Source organism: Peromyscus eremicus, chromosome 16_21 (assembly GCF_949786415.1).
Source record: "Peromyscus eremicus chromosome 16_21, PerEre_H2_v1, whole genome shotgun sequence".
Lineage (NCBI taxonomy): Eukaryota > Metazoa > Chordata > Mammalia > Rodentia > Cricetidae > Peromyscus > Peromyscus eremicus.
In genome coordinates, this window is record NC_081432.1 from 35,688,964 (window position 1) to 35,709,548 (window position 20,585).

The window sequence follows — 20,585 nt, forward strand, 5'->3', positions numbered from 1 at the left end:
GGTGTCTCCACTTTGGGGATCTGGGGAGCCGTGAACTGTTATGGGGTTTCTCCTGGTCATCATGAAATGGGCTGTTTACTGAGACCCCCTTGGCTTCAGCCTCTGCCTTCTTCCTTTTGGAAGAAGGTTGCCGCCTGGTGAAAATGAGAACTTCCTCCTTCTTAGGAAGGAACAAAGGTTTACTTCTTCAGCATAGACTTCCACGGTCCTAGGGATGAGAACAATGTGCTTTTGTGCCTTTTGAGCCCGGTGATGGTATTGCTAACTTGGGTCTTTGCAGAACATGACTGGACCCCTGGCTTCCTGCCATATATTCTTGATGGCTCTGGCTTCATGCTGTGCTGCTGGGGTGGAGGGTGCAGCTAGGCAGAAGCCACTTGGGAAGGTGATGGGAACCTGGTGGTCTCATCAGCTCCTAGCTCATGAGGGAGCTCTAGACAGGTAGCGGGGAGGAAGACCGACCAAGTCCAGCCTCAGGGTCAGGCTCTTGTGTTCTAGCAAGTCTGCTTGAGTCGGGTGCCTGTGCCACAGAAGGCCTTCTGGGCTTTCATGCTTCCCTAGTCGGTTTCAGCAAGAGTCCCAGATTTCCCCGCAACAAGCCATGCGGCAAACTCAGACTGCGGTGGTTAGGGGACCCATGACTAATGATGTCTTTGGCGTCCCAGGGAGACGAAATGTAGCTGCTAAAAGGAGCAGAGACTGCAGCTGCCGGCGTGAACAGTCACCAGCAGCAGGTATGGGCAGAGCAGCGGGACACGAAGCAGCTTGGATGAGTGTCAGAAGCGCCGCACTCGGTGAGAGAACTGAGCCCCAGAATGTTCCACAGTGTTCTATTCCATTTCTGTGACATTCTCGAGAAGACAGAATGTGAGTGACGGAGAACAGATCCGTGGTTGCCAGGGGTGGAAGAGGGGTGGTGTGCAACCCCGAGTGAACAGACGGGGGAAGTGTCTGGGGGTGAGGAGAGGCTTATGTACCCATCGCTCCCCAGCCAGGTGGTGGCCATGTGACTCTACATGTGTCGAAACTCATGGAGCTGTACATCACGATCATTTGGAAATAAAATAAGTGCCAGAAGGGTGAGCATCGCCTGAATGGAGTCACCTCTGAGAACAGGCGTAGGCCCCTTACCCCAGAAGTCACCTCCTCGGTAGCAACATTTACCAAAATCAGTATAGGTTAAGCATTCAACCCAGGACTTACTCCATCATTTGACAGTGGCTTCTAGGTTCACTCAGGATTGTGGGGTGGTTCTTCTTTTGTATAAAAATAGACTGCAGAGTTACACCTCTGCTTCAGACTTGCCTTGAAGACATATGTATGGAGGATTCATATTGGGGTAGAATTTAAGAGCCTATCCGGATTTCTTTCTTTTTGTGTTTGATGAGTGTTTACATGAATGCACTTTCATATGAGGAGTTGATCAACCCAGAACCATTACTTTTCAGCTCTCTTTATTATTTTGAAATATTTTCTTCTCAGAAGCCATTCTGGTGACCAGTAGACGCTGTGACTGTGTCCCAACCTCAGTACCCTGCCTTTGGCATGCTTGCCCACATTGGAAACTGGGGTACATCCTTGGTGTCTCTCGTCCTCCCTGCCCAGTTCTGTTCCAGGGACCCTGTCCTGTGTATTCCCACTTCTAAATGGCCCTCCACCTGGTTCCTGGCTGCCATCTCATCCCTCCTGACTTAGTCCCTGGTAGCCTGAGTTTCTTAGTCAGAGATTTATCTATTCAGAACATGGAGGACACAGAGAGACTCCTGACACTTTTTTTAAAGTCTTTTTTTAATTACATGAGTAATAGGGGGTGGGAAGCACACAGTTTCTGAAGAGGTAGTTCCTTCTACAGAGAAGCTGGAGTGTGTCCTTCAGACCACCTCCATCCTGCTGCACAGCAGAATGTCAAATGTGGCTCCCTGTGTCTTCCAGCTGAGAACAGTGAGAGGCTCTGGGGAGACCCAGGTCTGTGGTGCTGAAGGTCCGTTGGCCCAGCTCCCCTGATTCGAGGAGGCGGGTGTATTTCTGGGCCTCATGCTACAGCAAACCTGTCCTGGCAGATGGATTTCTGTTCTGCATGCTATGGCAAGCCTGTTTTCTTCCAGATTTGAGTGGACATTGTGGAGAGTGCCTGGTAAGGGTCCTCCCTGGATCTGTGGTACAGTCGGGGTATGGTGTCAGGGTTAGTGCATCCCAAAAGGGAGGAGGTCAGAGGGCAGGGGTTTACGAGCAGAGAGCAGGAAGGCACGGCACTGGTCTGGGAGAGACCAGAGAAAATGATGGCAGAGAATCTGTAGGTAGCAGGGAAGGTTGGACCCTGTAGTGAGTTTGGTGAGTGTAGCTGGAGTTATCTCCAGTCCCACCCGGGGCTGCAGTCACTCAGATCCAAATAAACACACAGACGCTTATATTATTTAAACTGTTTGGCCTAATGGCTCAGGCTTCTTGCTATCTAGTTCTTACATCTTAAATTAACCCATTTCTATAAATCTATACATTGCCACATGGCTTGTGGCTTACCAGTATCTTTCATGTTGCTACTCATGGTGGCAGCTGGCAGTGTCTCCTGACTCAGCTTTCCACTTCTCAGACTTCTCTCTCTTTGTCCTGCCTATACTTCCTGCCTGGCTACTGGCCAATCAGCACTTTATTTATTAACCAATCAGAGCAACACATTCAGAGCATATAGAACATCCCACAGCAGGTGAGTGTGTGAGGAAGCTTACAGTTGGCTTCTGTTCTCACTCTGAGGCCAGCTGGACCTGGAACTGACTATAGTTTACATCAAAGTATATGTGCATGAGTGAGGTTTACATTTTTTTTTTGTAAAAGTAAAATTATACAGGTTAAACATCCTAATCTCCAAATCCAAAATCCAAGATGCTCCAAAATCTGGAAGTATTTTTGAGCATCAACATAATGTGACAAGAAGAAAACGCCACACCAGCTGGAGCATGGTGGCTCATGCCTGTAGTCTTAGCACTTGGGAGGTAGAGGCAGGAAGATGAGACAGTCAAGGTTATCCTAGACTACATAGCAAGTTTGAGGCCAGCTGCCTGAAGCTGTCTCAGAAAGACAAGAGCAAACCAACCAACCAACAAAAAACAGTTCCCTCCAAAAATGAAAGACAAGGAAAGAAAATGCCACACCTAACCTCCTGTGGTGGGTTGCAGGCCAGATGTTTTATAAAATACCTTAAGCTCTGTATATAAGGTGTATATGAAACAAATGATTTTTCACATTTAGTTTTGATCCCATCCACAGGATACCTTGTTATGCATATGCAAATAGGGTAGAGTCTGGAAAATATATATAATCCAAAACTAATCAACCTTCTGTGAACATGTTTTGCTAAGGATTTTTTTTTAATAGTCTTGCTGTGTATACCAGGCTAGCTTCAAACTCTTAAACCTCTTGCTTCAGTCTCTTCAGGGCTGGGATGAGAGATGAGCACCACCTGAGCATCCCCACCGCACACCCCCGCCTCCGTTTTATAATATGACGTAGAGATACTTCCATGTCATTAAGTAGAGCTACCTTATGACTTTTTGTAGATTTGTGTTTATTATTTTTATTATATGTAGGTGTTTGTGTCTACATGTGGCTATGTACACATGAGTACATGAGTGCAGGCACCCTTGGAGACCAGAGACATTGGATCCCCTGGACCTGGGGTGATGGGTGGTTGTGAAGCTGCATGGCATAGCTGTTAGGAACCAGACTCAAGTCCTCTGGAAGAACAGCAAGTGCTCTCAACTGCTGAGCCATCTCTCCAGTCCCCTACCTCATTGTTTGGACTATTTTCCAGTACTTAACCATGCTCACACCAAGGACTATTTATTTCTTTCATGTTATTTTTTAATTTAGCATACAAAGTAATGGGTTTTATTGTAGTATTCCGAGGGGTATTTATGATAGATGTGTCTAATATTTTAGTAGAAACATGATTGTAGTGATCATCTCCACTCATTTATATTTAAGTGCCTCTCTAAATACTGCCGTAGAAGGAACCTCCAGAAATGGAATTGCTGGGTTAAAGAAAAAGTACAGTTAATATTTGAATATCAACTGCCAAGTACTAGTTCAAGAGAGGTATGTCATTTTTAAATTCTTACGCCTTTTCCCCCTACCAGTGTTTACTCTGCTCTCATGCAAGTGGATTTTACATATCATTTTCCCACTTTACCTTTGAATTGTCTGATTTCTCATAATACTTTTTAGGAGTGCAGTATAAATCAGAGATGGAAATACAGATGTGTGTGTGTGTGTGTGTGTGTACATGAACACTACATGCACACACCTTTATTGAATATATTGTAGATGCTTCTTCCTAATATAACTTATACCTTTAAACTGTATTTAAAGCTTTCCCTGTATAGAATAGGTTTGGGAGGGAAGAAACATGAAGCCGCTTGTTTTTAGAATAAAAATAATGAGGGAATGGGTAGATGGCCTGGTTGGTAAAGTCATTGCTGTACAAATGTGGGGACCTGAGTTCTGATCCACAGCACTCATGTGAAAATTAGGTAATGTGATGGTGTGCTCTGTAATCCCAGCACCGGGGAGTCAGAGAAAGGCAGGTCCCTGGGCCACCAACCAGTCTAGCCAAATCAGTGAGCTCTAGCTTCAGGGAAAGACCTTGTCTCAAAAAAGGTGGAGGTCTATTGAGTTAGACATCAGGCATCAACCTCTGGCCTTCACACACACACACACACACACACACACACACACACACAGCCACACTCCCACATATATACACACACACAAATACATACATATATACAGCATGCACATATACAGAAAGAGAGGGAAAGCTCAGGATTTATAACCTTCAAATTCTGTGATAAAATATGGGAAAAAGAAATAGGAATTTCATTGTTACAATTGTACTGGATTACATGTGCTTATTATTCCAATAGTTTAAAAATAATTGACATATAATTTGCATATCCAAAAACAAGGTTGTGGATGATACCAGTATCTAATTCCAGAACATTTACATATCCCACCCAAGAGGTCATGTATCCATTAGCAGTCTTCTGTAAGCACTTACTAGAATTGACTTGTGATGCTGTAAGGGCATGAGCATCTCATCATGGAAAGTTTAAAAATTCCTAATTCAGTCATTTTAGCAACAACTAAACCTTAGGTCTACTCATAGTTTCTATTTCTTCTTGAGTCATTTTTGGTAGTTTATGTCTAGTTCATTGTTATCTAGTTTTTTGGCACATAGTCATTCATGTAATCATATTAATTTCTGTAGTGTTGGTAGCCATGACCCTTCTTCCATTCTTGATTTTTAACGTTTTGAATTTCCTATTCTTTCTTAGCAGATTTAGTCAGGGACTTGTTAATTATTTTTCAAAGAACTTCCCTCTAGATTTTTGTGTTATTTTTCTCTATTCCTTTTCTATCTTTAATTTTATTAATTTCTTTTCTACCCTTCAGTATTTTCCTTCTGCCTGCCTTCAGTGTAACTTGTTCTGTTTCTATATATTTTTTCTATCTCTATTTTTAAGGTAGGAAGCTACTACTTCAGGATTTTTTTCTTTAAGCATTTACAGCGGTAAACCTCCTCCTAAGCACTGTTTTAGCTTTATCTCATATGTTTTAGTATGTTGTCGCTTTGTTTTGATTTATCTCCAAGTATTTTCTAATTTCTCTTGGGACTTTTTCTTTGACCTGTTGATTATTTGGTAATACGTTGTTTAGTTTCTGCATATGTTTTACTTTCCCCAACTCCCTTCTGTTCCTCTCTAACATAATTCTGTTGTGGTTGGAGAATAGTCTTTGCGTGACTTAAATATTTTTAAAGTATTGGCTCTTTTATGGCCCAACAGATGGTCTACCCTGGAAAATGCTGCATGTACCCTTGAACAGGACCTGCATTCTGCTGTTAACTGGGTCCTTAGATCCTCAGTGCCAGGTCTCTGTTCAGCATGCTCAAGTGTTCTCTTTCTTGTTCATCTTATGTTTTGTTTTCTACTAATCACTGATATGAGATATTAACAGTTTCAGCTTTTACTGATGGGTCATCTGTTTCTCCAATTCTGTCACTTTTCCCCCATGTGTTTTGAATATCTGTCATTAGCATGTTCTCTGTAACTGTTAGGTCTTTATCGGTCTTTTCATCATGGTACTTTCTTTATCTCTGGTCATTCTTGTCTTTGACAATATTTCATATTATAGTAGCATGGCTACTATAGCCATGATTTGGTTGACAATTTCATAGTTTTTCTCTAACTTTTAATTTCAGCTTAGTGTCTTTGAATGTAACACATACCTCTTTGTAGACATTGTATAGTTAGTTAGATCATTTTGTGTTGTGTTTTCTGTCAACCTCTATCTTTTAATTGGGGTATTTATCACTTCATTGTAATTATGAAGATAGCATTCATATATGCCATTTACCTTTTGGTTTTGTATCTTACCTCGTTCTGCATTGCTGCCCCTCCCCTGTTATATTTAATAGATGTTTTCTAGAGTACCATTTAAATTCTTTTGTCATTTCTTCTGTGTTTTTAATGTATTTTCTTAACAGTTTTCCTGGGGGTTTCAATTCACATCTTCATTTATAACAGTCTAGTTTGGATTAATACCGGTATAATTTCAAAAGCGTGCCAAGCCTTTGCTCTTATGTAGCCGCATTCCTGCTGTCATTTCTGTACTATTATTATACAAACCATATCTTTATATACTATGTGCTCATTAGTACAAGTTCGTGGTTACAGATTTAAATGAGTGTCTTTTAAATTAGAAGGAAAGAAGAATTACAAATGAAAATACAACTATATTTTCTCTTTCATGTGGGTTTGAATAACTGTCTAATGCCCTTGGTTTCCTGTAACTTGGTGATCTGGTAATAATTTCTCTACAGTTTGTGTTTATCTGGGAGTGTCTTAATTTTTCCTTCCTTTTTAAATGAGTGAAAAATTCATGTAACAATTTATTAGCCATTTCACAGTGAACAGTTCAGTGGCATTCGGTGCATTTAAAGTGATGTGCAGTGATGACTCTCATCTACCCCCAAGGCATCATCCCACAGCGAAATGTTGGAACAGCTCAGTGTTTGGAAAATACTTTTAATGGGTTTAATATTCTTCATCCACGGTCTTTTTTTCCAGCTTGTGGAGTAGTTTCATGCCTCTGTCCTCCATGACTTCTCGTGAGAAGTCACTTGCTGGACTTACTGAGGATCCCTTGTGTGTGATCTGTTGTTTCTCCCTGACTGCTTCCTCTTCACTTCTCACTTAGATTGAGTCTCATGGGTCTAGGTATGTCTGTCTGTGTGTTATCCTAGCTGCAGTTAGTTCATTGGCTCTCTTGGATGTGCAGATCATTTACCTTAAACATTGCAAGTGTTCAGCTCTAAATCTTTCTATTCTGTCTGTGCTTTTTGGTCTCCTCATGAGCTTCAAAAATGCATGCTTTGGATAGATACTTAATGGTATTCCATAAGTCTTTGAGGCTCTGTTCACTTGTTTCCACTTTTCCCCTAGTCCTGAGATTGGTTAGTATTATTTGATCTAGCCTAACAAGTTTTTCCTTCTGAAAGTCCAAACGTACTATTGAACTCCTTTAGTGATAGTAAAATTTCAGAGTCCAGGCATGGTGGCACACATCTATAATCCTGGTACTCCGGAGGCAGAAATATCAGGAGTTCAAGGTTGCCCTTGGCTGCAGCTGGAGTTGGCTTTTTTCAAAATCATCTGAAAAGAGAGACACTGAGCAGTTGTTTTTATCTGGTTGGTCTGTGGGCATGTCTGTGAGGGATTGTCTTGATTGGTAATTGATGAAGGAGGACCTTGCACATTATGGGTGGCACCTTTCCCTGTACAGGAAAGTACAGGCTAAGGTCCTGGTTAAGCATGAGCCTGTGTGAGCCAGAGAGCAAGCCAGCACACAGCATTCCGCCATGGGTCTTGCTTCCATTGAGTTCTTGTCCTTCAGAGGTAGGTTGTGACCTGGAAGTGTAAGTCAAATAAATTCTTTCCTTCCCAAGATGCTTTTGGTTAGAGTGTTTATCACAGCAGCAAAGTGGAAGTAGAATAGCTACATAGCAAGTTCAAGGCCAGCCTGAACTACTCAGGAATCATTCTCAATAAAATAAATAAAATAAAATTTCAGTTATTGTGTTTCTCAACTCAAGAATTTTTGTGGTTCTCTTTTGAACTTTTTTTGTTCTATTTTTTATTACTTTTTTTGGGGGGGGCACATGTGCCAGGGCCTATGTGTGGAGGTCAGAGGACAACTTTGTTTTAATTATCACACAATATGTTCTGATTACACTCTTCCCCATCCCCATCCAACTTCGTGCCCTTTCTTCTCTCTTTGAAAAAATAATCAAAGAAAACCCTAAGAAATATACACACTCTCTTCATCTCCCTCTCCTTCCCTCCCTCTCCCTCCCCCCTCTCTCTCACACACACACACATACACACACACAACACACACCCATGCATACAACAAAACAAACAAAACCCTCACAAAAATGTAAAACAAAGAAATACAAGCAAAAGATCAAGACAAAAAAAAAAATTGCCCAAACAAAGCCATTGGCCGTCTACTGGGTGTGTGTCTGCCCTGAAGTGTGGTTAATATGCCCAGTGAGGCTCCCCTGGAAAAAAATTGGTTTTCCCTTTGCAAGCAGTGTCAATTGCAGAAAGCTTCTTGGTTAGGGGTGGGAGCCTGTGTGCACTTCTCCTTCTGAGCTGAGACCCTGGCCTGCGGCCACAGTCTGTGATGTGTGCATCAGCAGAGGACAACTTTTTGGAGTTGGTTCTTTGCTTCTATCTTGTAGGTCTTGGCAATGGAACTTGGGTCATCAGGCTTGGGGGATGTGCTTGTATCCTCTAAGACATCTTATCTTTTATTCTTTGTATCTGTTTATTTGTATTGTGTATTTGTTAGGGCGCATTTGACTATGCTCCTTTATGTATATTTTTTTTTTACATCTTTGAATATACTTAAAACAGTTCAACTGTGGTCTTAATTTAGTAAATCCAACATCTGTACTTCATGGGTATGGATCATATTTTGTTTCTTTTGGTGTCCTATAATCTTTAGATGAAAATTTTAAAAATATGGAGACAACTTGGAATATCCTCCTCAGTTTTTTTTTTTTGCTTTTTATTATTGATTATTTACTTTAGTGAGACAGTTCTCTATGACTTGTATTTTTGTCACATACAGCTACTGAAATCTTTTACGTGGCTAGCTTAGTGATCAATCAGATAATGAGTAGATGGGCATTTTAAAAACATTTGGGACTAGTGTTTGGTGAGAGCCTCCTTGTGTACCTTTTGGAACATCCCTTTCAACACTCAGCTGGGCTGTTGACAACCCTGTTTCCATCCTTACTTTCTATTTCTGCAAAGCATCAAGGTCAATCAGAAGTAAGAGAACTAAGTTCATCTCGGGTCTGAGTACATGCCCAGACCTGCATGTGGCCTTCTGTGTTCCCAGGAATATGCTGAATGTCCCTTTAATAAAGCTTTGTAGTTAGTCTGCTGTTCCCCTGAACAGTTACCAGCTGCCTCAGGCATCTGTGAAGTTAAATATTTGGCTGTAATTGTCTCCAACAAACACCATACTCGGGAGGTAGGGCACTTTTCAGGATGGGTAAGAAGCACCATCATAAGTTACAATGGGTTTTCCCTTTCAAAAGTAAGGAAATTACCACATAGATCATCATCATCATCATCATCATCCCCACCACCACCACCATCATCTTCTTCATCCCCCCATCATCATCCTCATCATCATTCCCACCACCATCATTATCCCTACCACCACCACTATCATCATCCCTACCACCACCATCATCTTCACCATCACCACCCCACCACCACCATCATCCCCACCACCACCACCACCACCATCATCACCACCACCATCATCATCATCACCACCACCACCACCATCATTATCATCACCACCACCATCATCACCACCACCACCACCACCACCACCACCACCACCACCATCATCATCCCCACCACCACCATCATCATCATCAGGGAATGGAGGGTTTTTTTGTTTTTGGTTTTGGCTTGGGTTTTTGGTTTTTCAAGACAAGGTTTCTCCATGTAGCCCTGGCTGTCCTGGAACTCACTCTGTAGGCCAAGCTGGCCTTGAACTCACAGAGATCCACCTGCCTCTGACTCCCTACATGCTGGGACTAAAGGTGTGCACCACCACTGCCTGGCTGGAATGGTGCTCTAAAGAAACCCCAACCTCACTCCCCCTGACAGTGACTTCCAGGCTGCCAGTTCACCCTGTAATTGTGAAGCTGCTGGTTTTCAAGGCTGCCATGGAGCTAGAGAGTGGAGGGAGTGCCGGGGGTCTGATACAGCAAGTAAAAATGCCATAAAGCTCAGTTTTACTGAGATCTGGCTATTCCTCCTGAATAAATGCTCCTTGAATTCTCCTATCAATTTCTAGAACTTTGACAAGTTAATTCTAATTGGTTTTGGCCAGTTTCTCATGGCTTCCATGGAGGAGTGGGTTGTCAGGGGGTCCTTATTCTCGCATTTTCCCAGTGTCACTTGCTTTTACTTTTACTGTTAACAGTGTTTTGAATCACGTGGAATGTTCACTAACCCAGCTCAGTGTGGTCACTTGTTCACTCTGCCCTGAGGCAAGTTACATATGCTGTCAAAGTTGGGTCTGTTACATCAAGAAGTTTTGGCTGGCTGCCAGGTGAGAACCCAGCATTTATGACCCTGGCAGTTCTCAGCTTCTAATGGCCATTTTTTCACCTGCGTTTTCTATTCTTCCTTATGCAGTTTCACTGAGTTTATCCATCTAGTTTTTTGTCATACTTCACAGGCATATCTCTGCAATAATTATCTCATTCTGGATTGGAAACATCCTCTCTATTCCAATGCTTCTTAGGTATGACTTATTTCTGCCAAGAATTTTTAATACTGTGTATTTAATCTCCATTAAAAAAATGGTAGGGGAAAATTCAGGTGCTTTTCCCACCAGCATCCTTCCTTCCCCATGGTCTAGCGGCTTCTTGATATGATGTACAAAAAGTGACTTTTGAGTCTGTCTTCATTTAGGGTGTTAATCTTAAGCCTGGAGTTCAAGGGTCATATTTATTATGTAAACCATGTGTCTGCTACACCCTGAACACAGGACTGGGTTCAGTGTCTGGGGAAGATCCGCCTGGCTCATGGATGGTACCTTCTTTACCATGTCCTTACATGGAAGAGGCAAGAGAGTTCATATATATATATATATATATATATATATATATATATATATATATATATATATGTATATATTGGTTCCTTTCATGAGGGCTCCACATTCGTAATCTGGTCCCCTTCCAATGGTCTCACCACCTAATACCAGTACCCCAGGAATTGGAACTTCAACATATATACCTGGAAGGCACACTCACTTTGTGTATGACAGGGTCATACTAACAGCCCTGTGCCCTTCTGTCCATCGGAGCTGGACCGGGTGGCAAGGATGGTAAGGATGGCCTGGTGGTGTGGCAGGCTTGATGTACTTCACTGTGGAAGAGAGTGGGGTTCCGGTCTGGCCCAGCATCTTAGCCCCTTTTCTGCCCATTCCCAGCTCTGCCTGTCTCTTCCCCGAAGGCCTGTGTTTGTGATAGGGCCCTGGCTCCGTTTCACACGTGTTGTGCATGTCCCTCTGTGTTGAACCGTCACCATCCCTAGCTCCGTGAGTCATGGTGACCTCTGAGCCATGTGGGTGATCTGGGGACTTTAGTGCTCATCCTGGCTGTCTAACTCAGGGCCACCCATCCACGGTAGGAAGGACAGGTGTTTATCAAGCACCAGGCTCTAACCCACCATTCCCCTGCTGCCCTCTGCTGGCCATGCCGGGTGATGAGACACCTGTGGTTCTGTCTTTCCCTAGCACAGGCTGCTCCCCAGCCTCAACTCCTCCCGTGGGCGGCACTATTTCTGAATCCCAGTGAGTGAAGACGGACAGCCAGAGCAGGCTTGCCTGGAGGTGGTGTGGGTGGGTCTCCATGTGCTGCATGTTGAGAGCCTGCCAAAAATACCAATGAGCAATAATCCCTTCCATTAGCTCCCCGCCTCCTTTATGCATGACATCATCTCATTGGGTCTGGAACAACAGTTTGTGTGACAGACCCTGCCATCCTCGTGTGACAGGTGAGATACTCACCAGGCCCCGGCTGGTGAGTGACACCAAGACTGTGGGGGAAGACATCGAGGTGAAATTCTTCTGACTCTACTCAGACCCCGATGTGCCATTTCTGTGTGCGTGGTGGAAAGTTGCCACATCTGGACTCAGACCCAGGTGTCCATTCTATGTGCCTGGTGGAAAGTTACCACATCTGGCTGATGGTACTGGTTGCACATTGTATTAGTTCTGTGCAAAGACATTCTTGCCAGGGGACTCCAGAGCTGGTGGGAGCAACTCACTGCTGCCCCTTGTTGCAGTCTATATTGTACACAGGCCCTGGCTGGGACCAGCAGGGAAACACAACTCACACCTTGAGTCCCAGCAGCGACTGCTTACCAGGGGTAATTTCAGCCGGTGCCGGGCACACAGTAGGTAGGTTGTGAGTCCTGGAGGTGGATGCAGAGTTGGATAATTCCAACTGGGATCACTCTGAAGCGGCTGAACAGATTCTTCCTTTCTGGGTAGAAAATGTGAGGCCATCAGAACACGCCGAACCCATGTAGACAGTGGGCCAGAGCAGAGCGTTTGCCCTTTTTCCTGGTTACTGGGCTCTTTAGTTGGCACTTAAAGGCCCTGTACCTCTGCCATATACAACTCGACAACATAATACAAAGATAGCCTCTTTATTGACTGATACCCACCTTATTATGATTCACTACCATCCATCATGGATGCAAGTGTACTAGAAGGGTATCAACCCCATTTGTCCTACAGATCCCAAAGTCAAGTCAGAGAAAGCATGCCCAGACAGCCCCAGGGGATTCAAATGCATTTGACATCATTCAGCCACCCTCCTATGCTTAGGGAATTAGTTGGGATTTTTTTTTTCTCTTGCAAATAAGCCTTTCAGAAGCTTGTTTAGCGTTTAAAAACTAGAGGCAGATTTTTGTGGTACACGTAACTTAAGTCTCATATAGCTGACTTCAGGAGTAGCTGCATCCAGGACTCCAAGGTCTCTAGGTGTCTGTGTTTATTTCCTCTACAGATGTCCTGCCAGGCTTAAGAGGAAAACACTTTCAAAAACTCCAGAAAGCCCCGAACCTCATTCTCCTTGGTCTGAAGCCTGTCACATGCTTGCCCAGGAGATGTAACAGCATTGATTGGATTGATCGGCTCAAGCCTGAGCCACACCATTGGCTCCCGTCTTAGGCTACAATGTGTATTAAGAATATGGTCTTGGCAGATTCTTCTGGGATCTCTGGGGAGAACCAACCTAGTGTCTGTCCAGTTCTTCTCAAAGCACAGTCCCCTCTACCCAATGGTGCCTAGAAGTGGAACTCCTTTTGAGTGAGGAGAAACCTAAATGTTCATTCATCCATTACCTGTGGATCCTCATTTCTAGGTGCTTCACACTGTGTGCTGAATACTGGCTGAAGTTCCACCTCAGCTGGCCTGTACATGCTCTCTAGTAGTTCATGGGAAAAGCCTTGTATGTGGGAACTGTAGCCTTGGACATGGAACTGAGCACTGCTCAACCTGGTCCCACCTGCGCTTTAGATCCACCACCCTTTACAGTTCCCTTTCCGGTTTGGGAAACATCCTGCCCTTCCCTGAAAACTCTAATTGACAGTTCTGTGTGGAAGGTGGGGCTTCCGGGGCTACCCAGAACCTGTGCTGTAAGATGCAACTCTCAGAGTAGACTGAATCAGTTCTGAGGGGTCTCTACCTCTTCCCCAAAGATGGTGTTCCCTGCTTCCGGCACCAGAAAGATCCCTGCTGGCTATGACCAGCTTCCCTGTCTGCGAGGCAGGTGCTAAGCTTGCAGCTCCTTGTCTTTCAGGTGAGCATTGCATGTTTGTTTCTGGGGTGTATCCCCACGGCACCCCAGCTTAGGCTCACTAATGTAGACAAGGTCACACCCAGAGCTCTTGACACACCTCTGGAATAGTTGCTTCACCATGGCTGCCACCAGAAATTACCTGGGAACTTAAAAATGACTGACACTGGAGTCCCACTGAGAGCCAATTGGTTTCAGGCTGTGTCTCACACTTGGATCTCAGAAGGGTCCTGTTCGGGTTCACATGCTGATTGTGTGGGTGAAGGCTGAGGGTGTGTAGCTCTGACCAGCTCCCAAGCGGGCTGAGTTACTGCACCCCAGGCTTCTCTGTGAGTGTCAGGGACACTTAAGTCCCCTCTGTGAAGCCTCTGAGTCTCCCGTAGTGGATGTGTACATTCACCTGTGACAGATCCTACCGCCATGGACTCTAGCCCATGGGGCCACCTGTGGGTAGAGACCGAAACTAGATCCATGGCCTCCCACCCCTGGAGTTGTTTGCTTGAGTTCAGGCAGGTGTCAAGTGTACCTCATCTAACCCGTCAGCCAGGAAGCCATTAGGACCCCCAAGAGAGCACTTATTACCCTCTGGAGGGCAGGCTTTCTAAGGAGGAATGCCCGAGCCTGGTTTGCCTCCCCCTCAGAGCCTGGAACTGTGAAAAGGAACCCAGAAAGTCCCCTGAGCCTTCACACTCTTAGGGGGCAGGGTCCTTGGGGAGGAGCTTCCTCATCTGAAGGTAGGTGGTGTGTCAGAGTGGTCTAGACAGGTACCTGTTCGTAATTTCCAGGCAGTGTCCACCTGGGGCTCTCCTGACACTCCTCTCTTCCCTTGGAGTACAGAACCACAGTTGTTTGTCCCATGGTCCTTGTGGCCATTTGCCATAGCAACACTCTTGCCCCTGGCCAGAAGTTTGGTAAAATGGAGATGAAGGAGAAGAGCTTTTAGGGTGCCTCTTCTCCGTTGACCTCATGCCAGAGGGCTGGAGACCCTGTTATGCTTCATGAGCAGGCACCCCCAAGTAGAAATGGGAGACCCATCGCCTATGGTCTTGGAGTCCCCCCCACTCTTGTGTACTGATGCTTCCTGTCAGTCCTACTTAACCACTTGATGACCTGACTCTGCAAAGTGTGGTGTGTGTGTGTGTGTGTGTGTGTATGTGGTGTGCGTGTGCATGCACTGTGCTGGGTGGAGATCAAACCCAAGTCTGAGTTTATGTGAGGTAAGCGCTTGGCCCCTGAGCCATACCCTACCTTAGCCTGCCTCATGATGAAGGACTCCGTCACCTGGCTCAGGTGAGATGTTCCTAATGTTCAATCCAGTGTCCACTTAAGGAGAAAACACACGCTCTTTAGAAGAGTTGCAGTAGATGGCAAACTGTGTGACTATCACGCTTGGGCTTACTGGAAGGGGAAGGTTTGAGAAATCCCCAGTGTCCTTATTTGTTTACGGACTCCCGCCTGCCCTCCTTGGTCACTTTCCTGTGCATCAGCCAGTGGAGGAGTGTGGTGGTAGTTCTCTCCAGGGAGCATCATGCCCACGGCAGTGTTGCAAATGACCCTTGCCAGTGGCGTTATGTACTGTATATCCTTATATTAGTAACTCTGAGTTTATGAAGCGCCCACTGGGTACCATGGCATTTGCAGAAACCATCAAGCTTATTGGTGCCATCTTCAAAGATTTTCAGTCTAATTGAGGAGCCGACTGAACCCAGGAGACATTAAGTGCTGAGTGGCATGGGGCATCTATCTACTGTCCCCACCCCCGGCGAAATAGTTAGGAAAATGGGGGGAGGGACTGCTGCTTTTTTAAGCCTTTGCAGAGACTGGGGTGATTTGGAATATTAGGTGTTTGCACAGAATGAGCCAAATGTGTCTCCATATTGCTCCATGTTCCCCGCTCTCCAAATGTGATGCTTTGGAATTATAGAAGAGGGAGATATTTATGTCAAACCAAGCCAGCCCCCGCATCTGAATCACACAGGGGCATTTTGTCAGAGAATCTTACCAAATGGCTCAAACAAAATGAACTATTTGGGAATAATTTTTGTCTTAGCTGTTTAGAAGAAAGTTGAGATGATAAAGACTTCTAAAAGTGAGTGTTATGTGTTACAGCTGTGATGGGAACAGAGTGGGGGGCTAACCAAAACTAAGGGTTCTGACAGAGCCTTACAGAACCCCACTAGTTTGTAAGCCTATTAAAATATTCTAATGAATTTTAAAGCAAAGTAACTCATATTAGTAAATGATGCTTCTCTCAAGACATGGGCCATTAAATGAAAATCTCAGTGCCAGGTAACTTCCCTACAAGTTACTGGTCAGAGGGGTCCTGGAGACACCCCAAACAGCACAGGCTAGTGCCATGGCTCTTGGTTGCCCACTGTAACTAGATGGCAAGGCATTATTGCTGAATATACTTTCACTTTGGTTATAAGAAATAGAGGAATCAATCTCAAACTGACCAGGACAATCTCCATGCTGGCCAGCTTTCATAGTGCCAGAAAGAGCTGTGTAGGCTGCCAAGGTAACAGACATCAGTGGTCTTATCCAGCACCGACCCTGCATGCTACAGTATAGACCTAGATGTTCCCACTAGTGTAATAGTAGCAAGCCTGTTTATGGTGGTAACCAAGTGTTGTCTCGATTGGATTTGAGGCTTCCTCCACAGGAGTGATTTCTTGACTGGTAATGTAAACATGGTCAAAATCCATGACTAGAGAAGTCATGGGTCTTAGTGTATAACTGTTGATGTTGTTTTTCTGAATGGTCACGTTGTCAAACTACCTTCTAAATATCTATGTTTATATCCATATATCTGTGCTGCTCCCAGCCTTGGTCAGAGAAGCATATTATTGCAGTGGATAGTGACCCTTTAATGGAGAGACCCTTTACTGTTCAAAGCACTGAGAAGAACCGTGAGTGCTTAGCCATAGATGGACCATCTATCCCACACTCCCACACCCCTCGCAAGGCTAGGGAATATCACAAAAGAGCGAGCAGAAAGAATGTAGAAGGGTACCATGCAATGCCGTCCTCAGGCCATGACAAGGATTGCACATGAGAACTCACAAAAGCAGTGAGTACCAGCACAGACAAGGGAGGAGCTCCCCGGGTCCCCCCACTAGCTGGCAAGTTCTTGTGAGAAGGAGAACCGTTTTCTTTATGAGTTTGGCCACTGGTAGGTTGTCTATGGCCCAGTGGATGAACCCATGTCCACATGCAAATGAGCAGCATTAGTTAGACTCCGTGGGTTAAAATTAAGTATTTAGGAAAGACGTGAATTTGGGAAGGAGATGAGATGTGGAGTCTTGGGGGAAATTGGAAGTGAGCAAAGGGTGGATATGACCAAGATGTATTGTTCCCTGTATGAAATTTCCAAAGAATACAGGTTGTTTTTAATGAGTGAAGCTTTGCTTTTGCTGACCACTCTCCATGAGTTTTCTAAGCCTCGGTGATGAGGCTTACTGAATCATAAAGTATTTATCAAGCCTCTGCTGAGTGGAGAAATCAGGACATCAAAGATTAAAAAAAAAAAAAAAAAACCAGCTGCCCCCACACCCCAAACCTCAAAGTCCAAGAGAGTAATGTGTGCAAACCAAATTGTGAGTAGGTAGGGAAGCTTGCTGGCTGCCCAGGAAAAGGAAAGATTTCTTATGACCAAGGTACTGGTCAAGGTTGCCAGTGTGTGGGGGGGGCAAGGCAGAGGGCTCACATTCCCCCTGGAGACCGTGCAGAGCATGAGGTGTGGCAGTTGGGGACATGTGGCAAGGATGATAGGAAGGGCTTTGTGGTATTATCATGACTTGATTTTTCTGGAAAACAAACATTTGAGTATTAGATTTGTTTGCTTTTCAAGACAGGGTTTCTTTGTGTAGCCCTCACTGTCCTGGAACTCACTTTGTAGACCAGACTGCCCTTGAAATCACAGAGATTTGCCTGCCTCTTCCTCTGCCTCTGCACCACCACTGCCCAGCTGAGAACTAGATTTTTTAAAATAATTGCCAGGTGGTGGCAGCTCAGGCCTTTAATCCCAGCGCTTGGGAGGCAGAGGCAGGCAGATCTCCATGAGTTTGAGGCCAGCCTGGTCTACATAGTAAGTTCCAGTAAACAGCCAGGGCTACACACAGAAACCCTGTTTCGAAAAAACAAAACAAAATAAGATGTGTATTGGCCTCAGCTCAAACATGTGTCATGTGTTGTCTAAGTAAAACATCTTTGCATAAAAAGAACTTTGTGCTGGGCTGGAGAGATAGCTCAGTCAGTAAAGCAAGCAGAAGGAATTGCGTTTGACCCCCAGAACCCACATATAAAAAGCCGTGTGTGGTATTGTGTGGTTGAAGTAACAAAGCTGAAGAGGTAGAGACAAGCAGACCCCCATTGCTTGCTGGCCAGCCACCTTAGCCTATTTGGTAAGTTCCGGGCTAGTGAGAGACTCATTTTTTTTTAATGTTAATAAAAAAAAAAATTATAAAGTGGCTAGCACCTGAGGAACCACACCTGAGATTGTTCTCTGGTCACTCAGCTTGTTAGTGATATTAGAAGGATAGACCAAGTTCTACAGATTTATCATTATTTCTGCTAGTATTTTGTAGTCATGTGTAGATCTGAGCAGCTGGCAATAAGTAGCTATCTGCAGTATTGTACTGCGAGCAGTCCAGAGAATTGTGCTGTGATAGATTGTTGATGTCTGCCAAGGACAGGCAATGGGAGGAGAGTGGTGCCAGGTGTTGTCCTTTTGCCTCACCTTTTCTTGTGATAAAAATGAGGCCTCTCCTAAAGCAGAAGCTGTGGTTGGTGGTGACTTTAAAATGAAATCCCAAATACATTCATTCAGATGGATAATCTTTACTGTAGTCTAACACACGCGTCCTGTGTTGTGAACACAAAGCCGGCTCTTACTAGGTTCCAGCTCTTGGAGAGAAACCCTGTCAGTAAGGAAGGAACCTGCCTTAAACACCAAATAGCTTGTAACAGGAAGGGAAAATGTGAATACAGTTAACAGAAGATTTAAGCTCTGTGGTGCATTTGTACTGCCTGGCTAAGCTATTTTTAGATTAAAGTTAAAATAGAAGCTAATTTAATACCTTTATAGTTGCTAATGCACCAAGGTGATTTTAGACTTATAAAGGCTTTAAAATACGACCTGCATTTTTGCTGAGTTTAAAAATACAGGCAAACGAAGATGTAATTTGGGGTTTGATAATTTCATTATTTCTTAAAATCTTCACATTCAACTCCAAATTCAAAAGACCTTCCAGGATGATCCCTGGAACACTGTGACTTTGCTCCCGAGTGTGACAAGCCAGTCTGCAGGTGCGTGTCTTACCCTGGGATCAAGATGGTTGGAGGAAAAGTTGGGAGGTGACTAAGTACAAGCCAACAGATAGACAGGTCACATTTATTGGCAACAGAGATCAATTTGTCTGTGAGAGTAAATTGTCTAGATTAGTGGCCACCCTCTAGCCCACAGCCCACCCGCCAGGGCAAATGTAGAGTCCACTAGCCAGCTGGTTCATGTCACGTATTCCCCTTCAGTTCTGCTCTTAGTGCCGAAGCCGGTTTCTTTAGTCTCTTGCTACACATTATTTCCAGCGATTCCTGATGCTCCTGGTTGAGTTCTGTACCCTCAGGGTAGTTCTGCACCGAGCTTCCTGCGGATAATAGAACATTGGATAACCATCCTGCTGGCCCGGGCTTGTTCCGTTCTCTCCTGCTCTGTCTGTCAGCTGGGACATTCCTTTTCTCCCTGTCAGCGATAGGACCTGCCTCCTCACACCCGGCGGAGTGACTGACAAGCCTGACAGCTGTCGCCTGAGAACACGATGTTCGGGAGGATAAATCTAGGGCTTTTAATCTGCTGGGCTTCATCAGGAGCCATCTCGGCATCAGGAAGAAGAGCAGGGAGCTGGGAGTCAGGTGGCCAGGCATCTCCTTGTGCCTTTACCGGTAACTCACCACAAACCAGAGCAAAGTCTTTCTCTACAGCTGTGCCTTCATCTGCTGGATGAGGGGCTGGATCACACTCTGTCCGTGGCCCCAGCCTCACAGTGCTTAGCTGCGGCACCTATGTAGAGGGACAGTGCAGTGTGGGGAAGGACATTGCTATGGCTGTGATGCCTACGCGTGTAATCTACATGGCGATTAGCTGGCATTGACCTGTGTCACATGGGCCCAGGGAGAGGAAAATGGAGGGTAGCCAGGCCCAAGATAGTCAGGTGACTGGGAGTGGGGTTGTGATGATCTGAGGGACAGAGTTGGGGTGATAGTGGTCCCTCAGTCTCTGTCTGCCGCTTCAGCTAGAAGCGGCACTGTGGCAGTCAGGAAGGATGAGCCATGTCTTTCTTACCTGTGCTTGGCTGCCTCTAAACAGCAGATGACAGCAGGAGGCTGGCCTCAGACCAAAGCAAAAGACGCTGCCCCTTGAGTCAACTCTTGTCCGGGGATCTTCCAGGGAGCTTCCAAACCCCCTCACTTCTGTAGCGTGGACTTCTCAAGGGCCTGAGAGGGGGTCACAGCACTTGGTCCCGTCTTGAAGAATTCTCAAATGATTTATTTTCCATTCTGGGAAAGGGCAAGGGTGCACTGGGGTGTGCTGATGGTAAATGACCCCATGTGGCCTGAGATG

At 45.0% G+C, this 20,585-nt stretch overlaps 1 protein-coding gene across 1 annotated transcript in view; it reads left to right on the top strand.

The window, feature by feature from the left end:
- The first annotated feature begins 909 nt into the window (after positions 1 to 909).
- Cracdl (CRACD like) overlaps positions 910 to 20,585 on the top strand; it is an 88,885-nt gene continuing 69,209 nt past the window's right edge. Inside the window, exon 1 of the mRNA XM_059281694.1 lies at positions 910 to 1,079. The gene's annotated coding sequence lies outside the window, so the exon portion shown is untranslated. The remainder of the gene's footprint in view (positions 1,080 to 20,585) is intronic.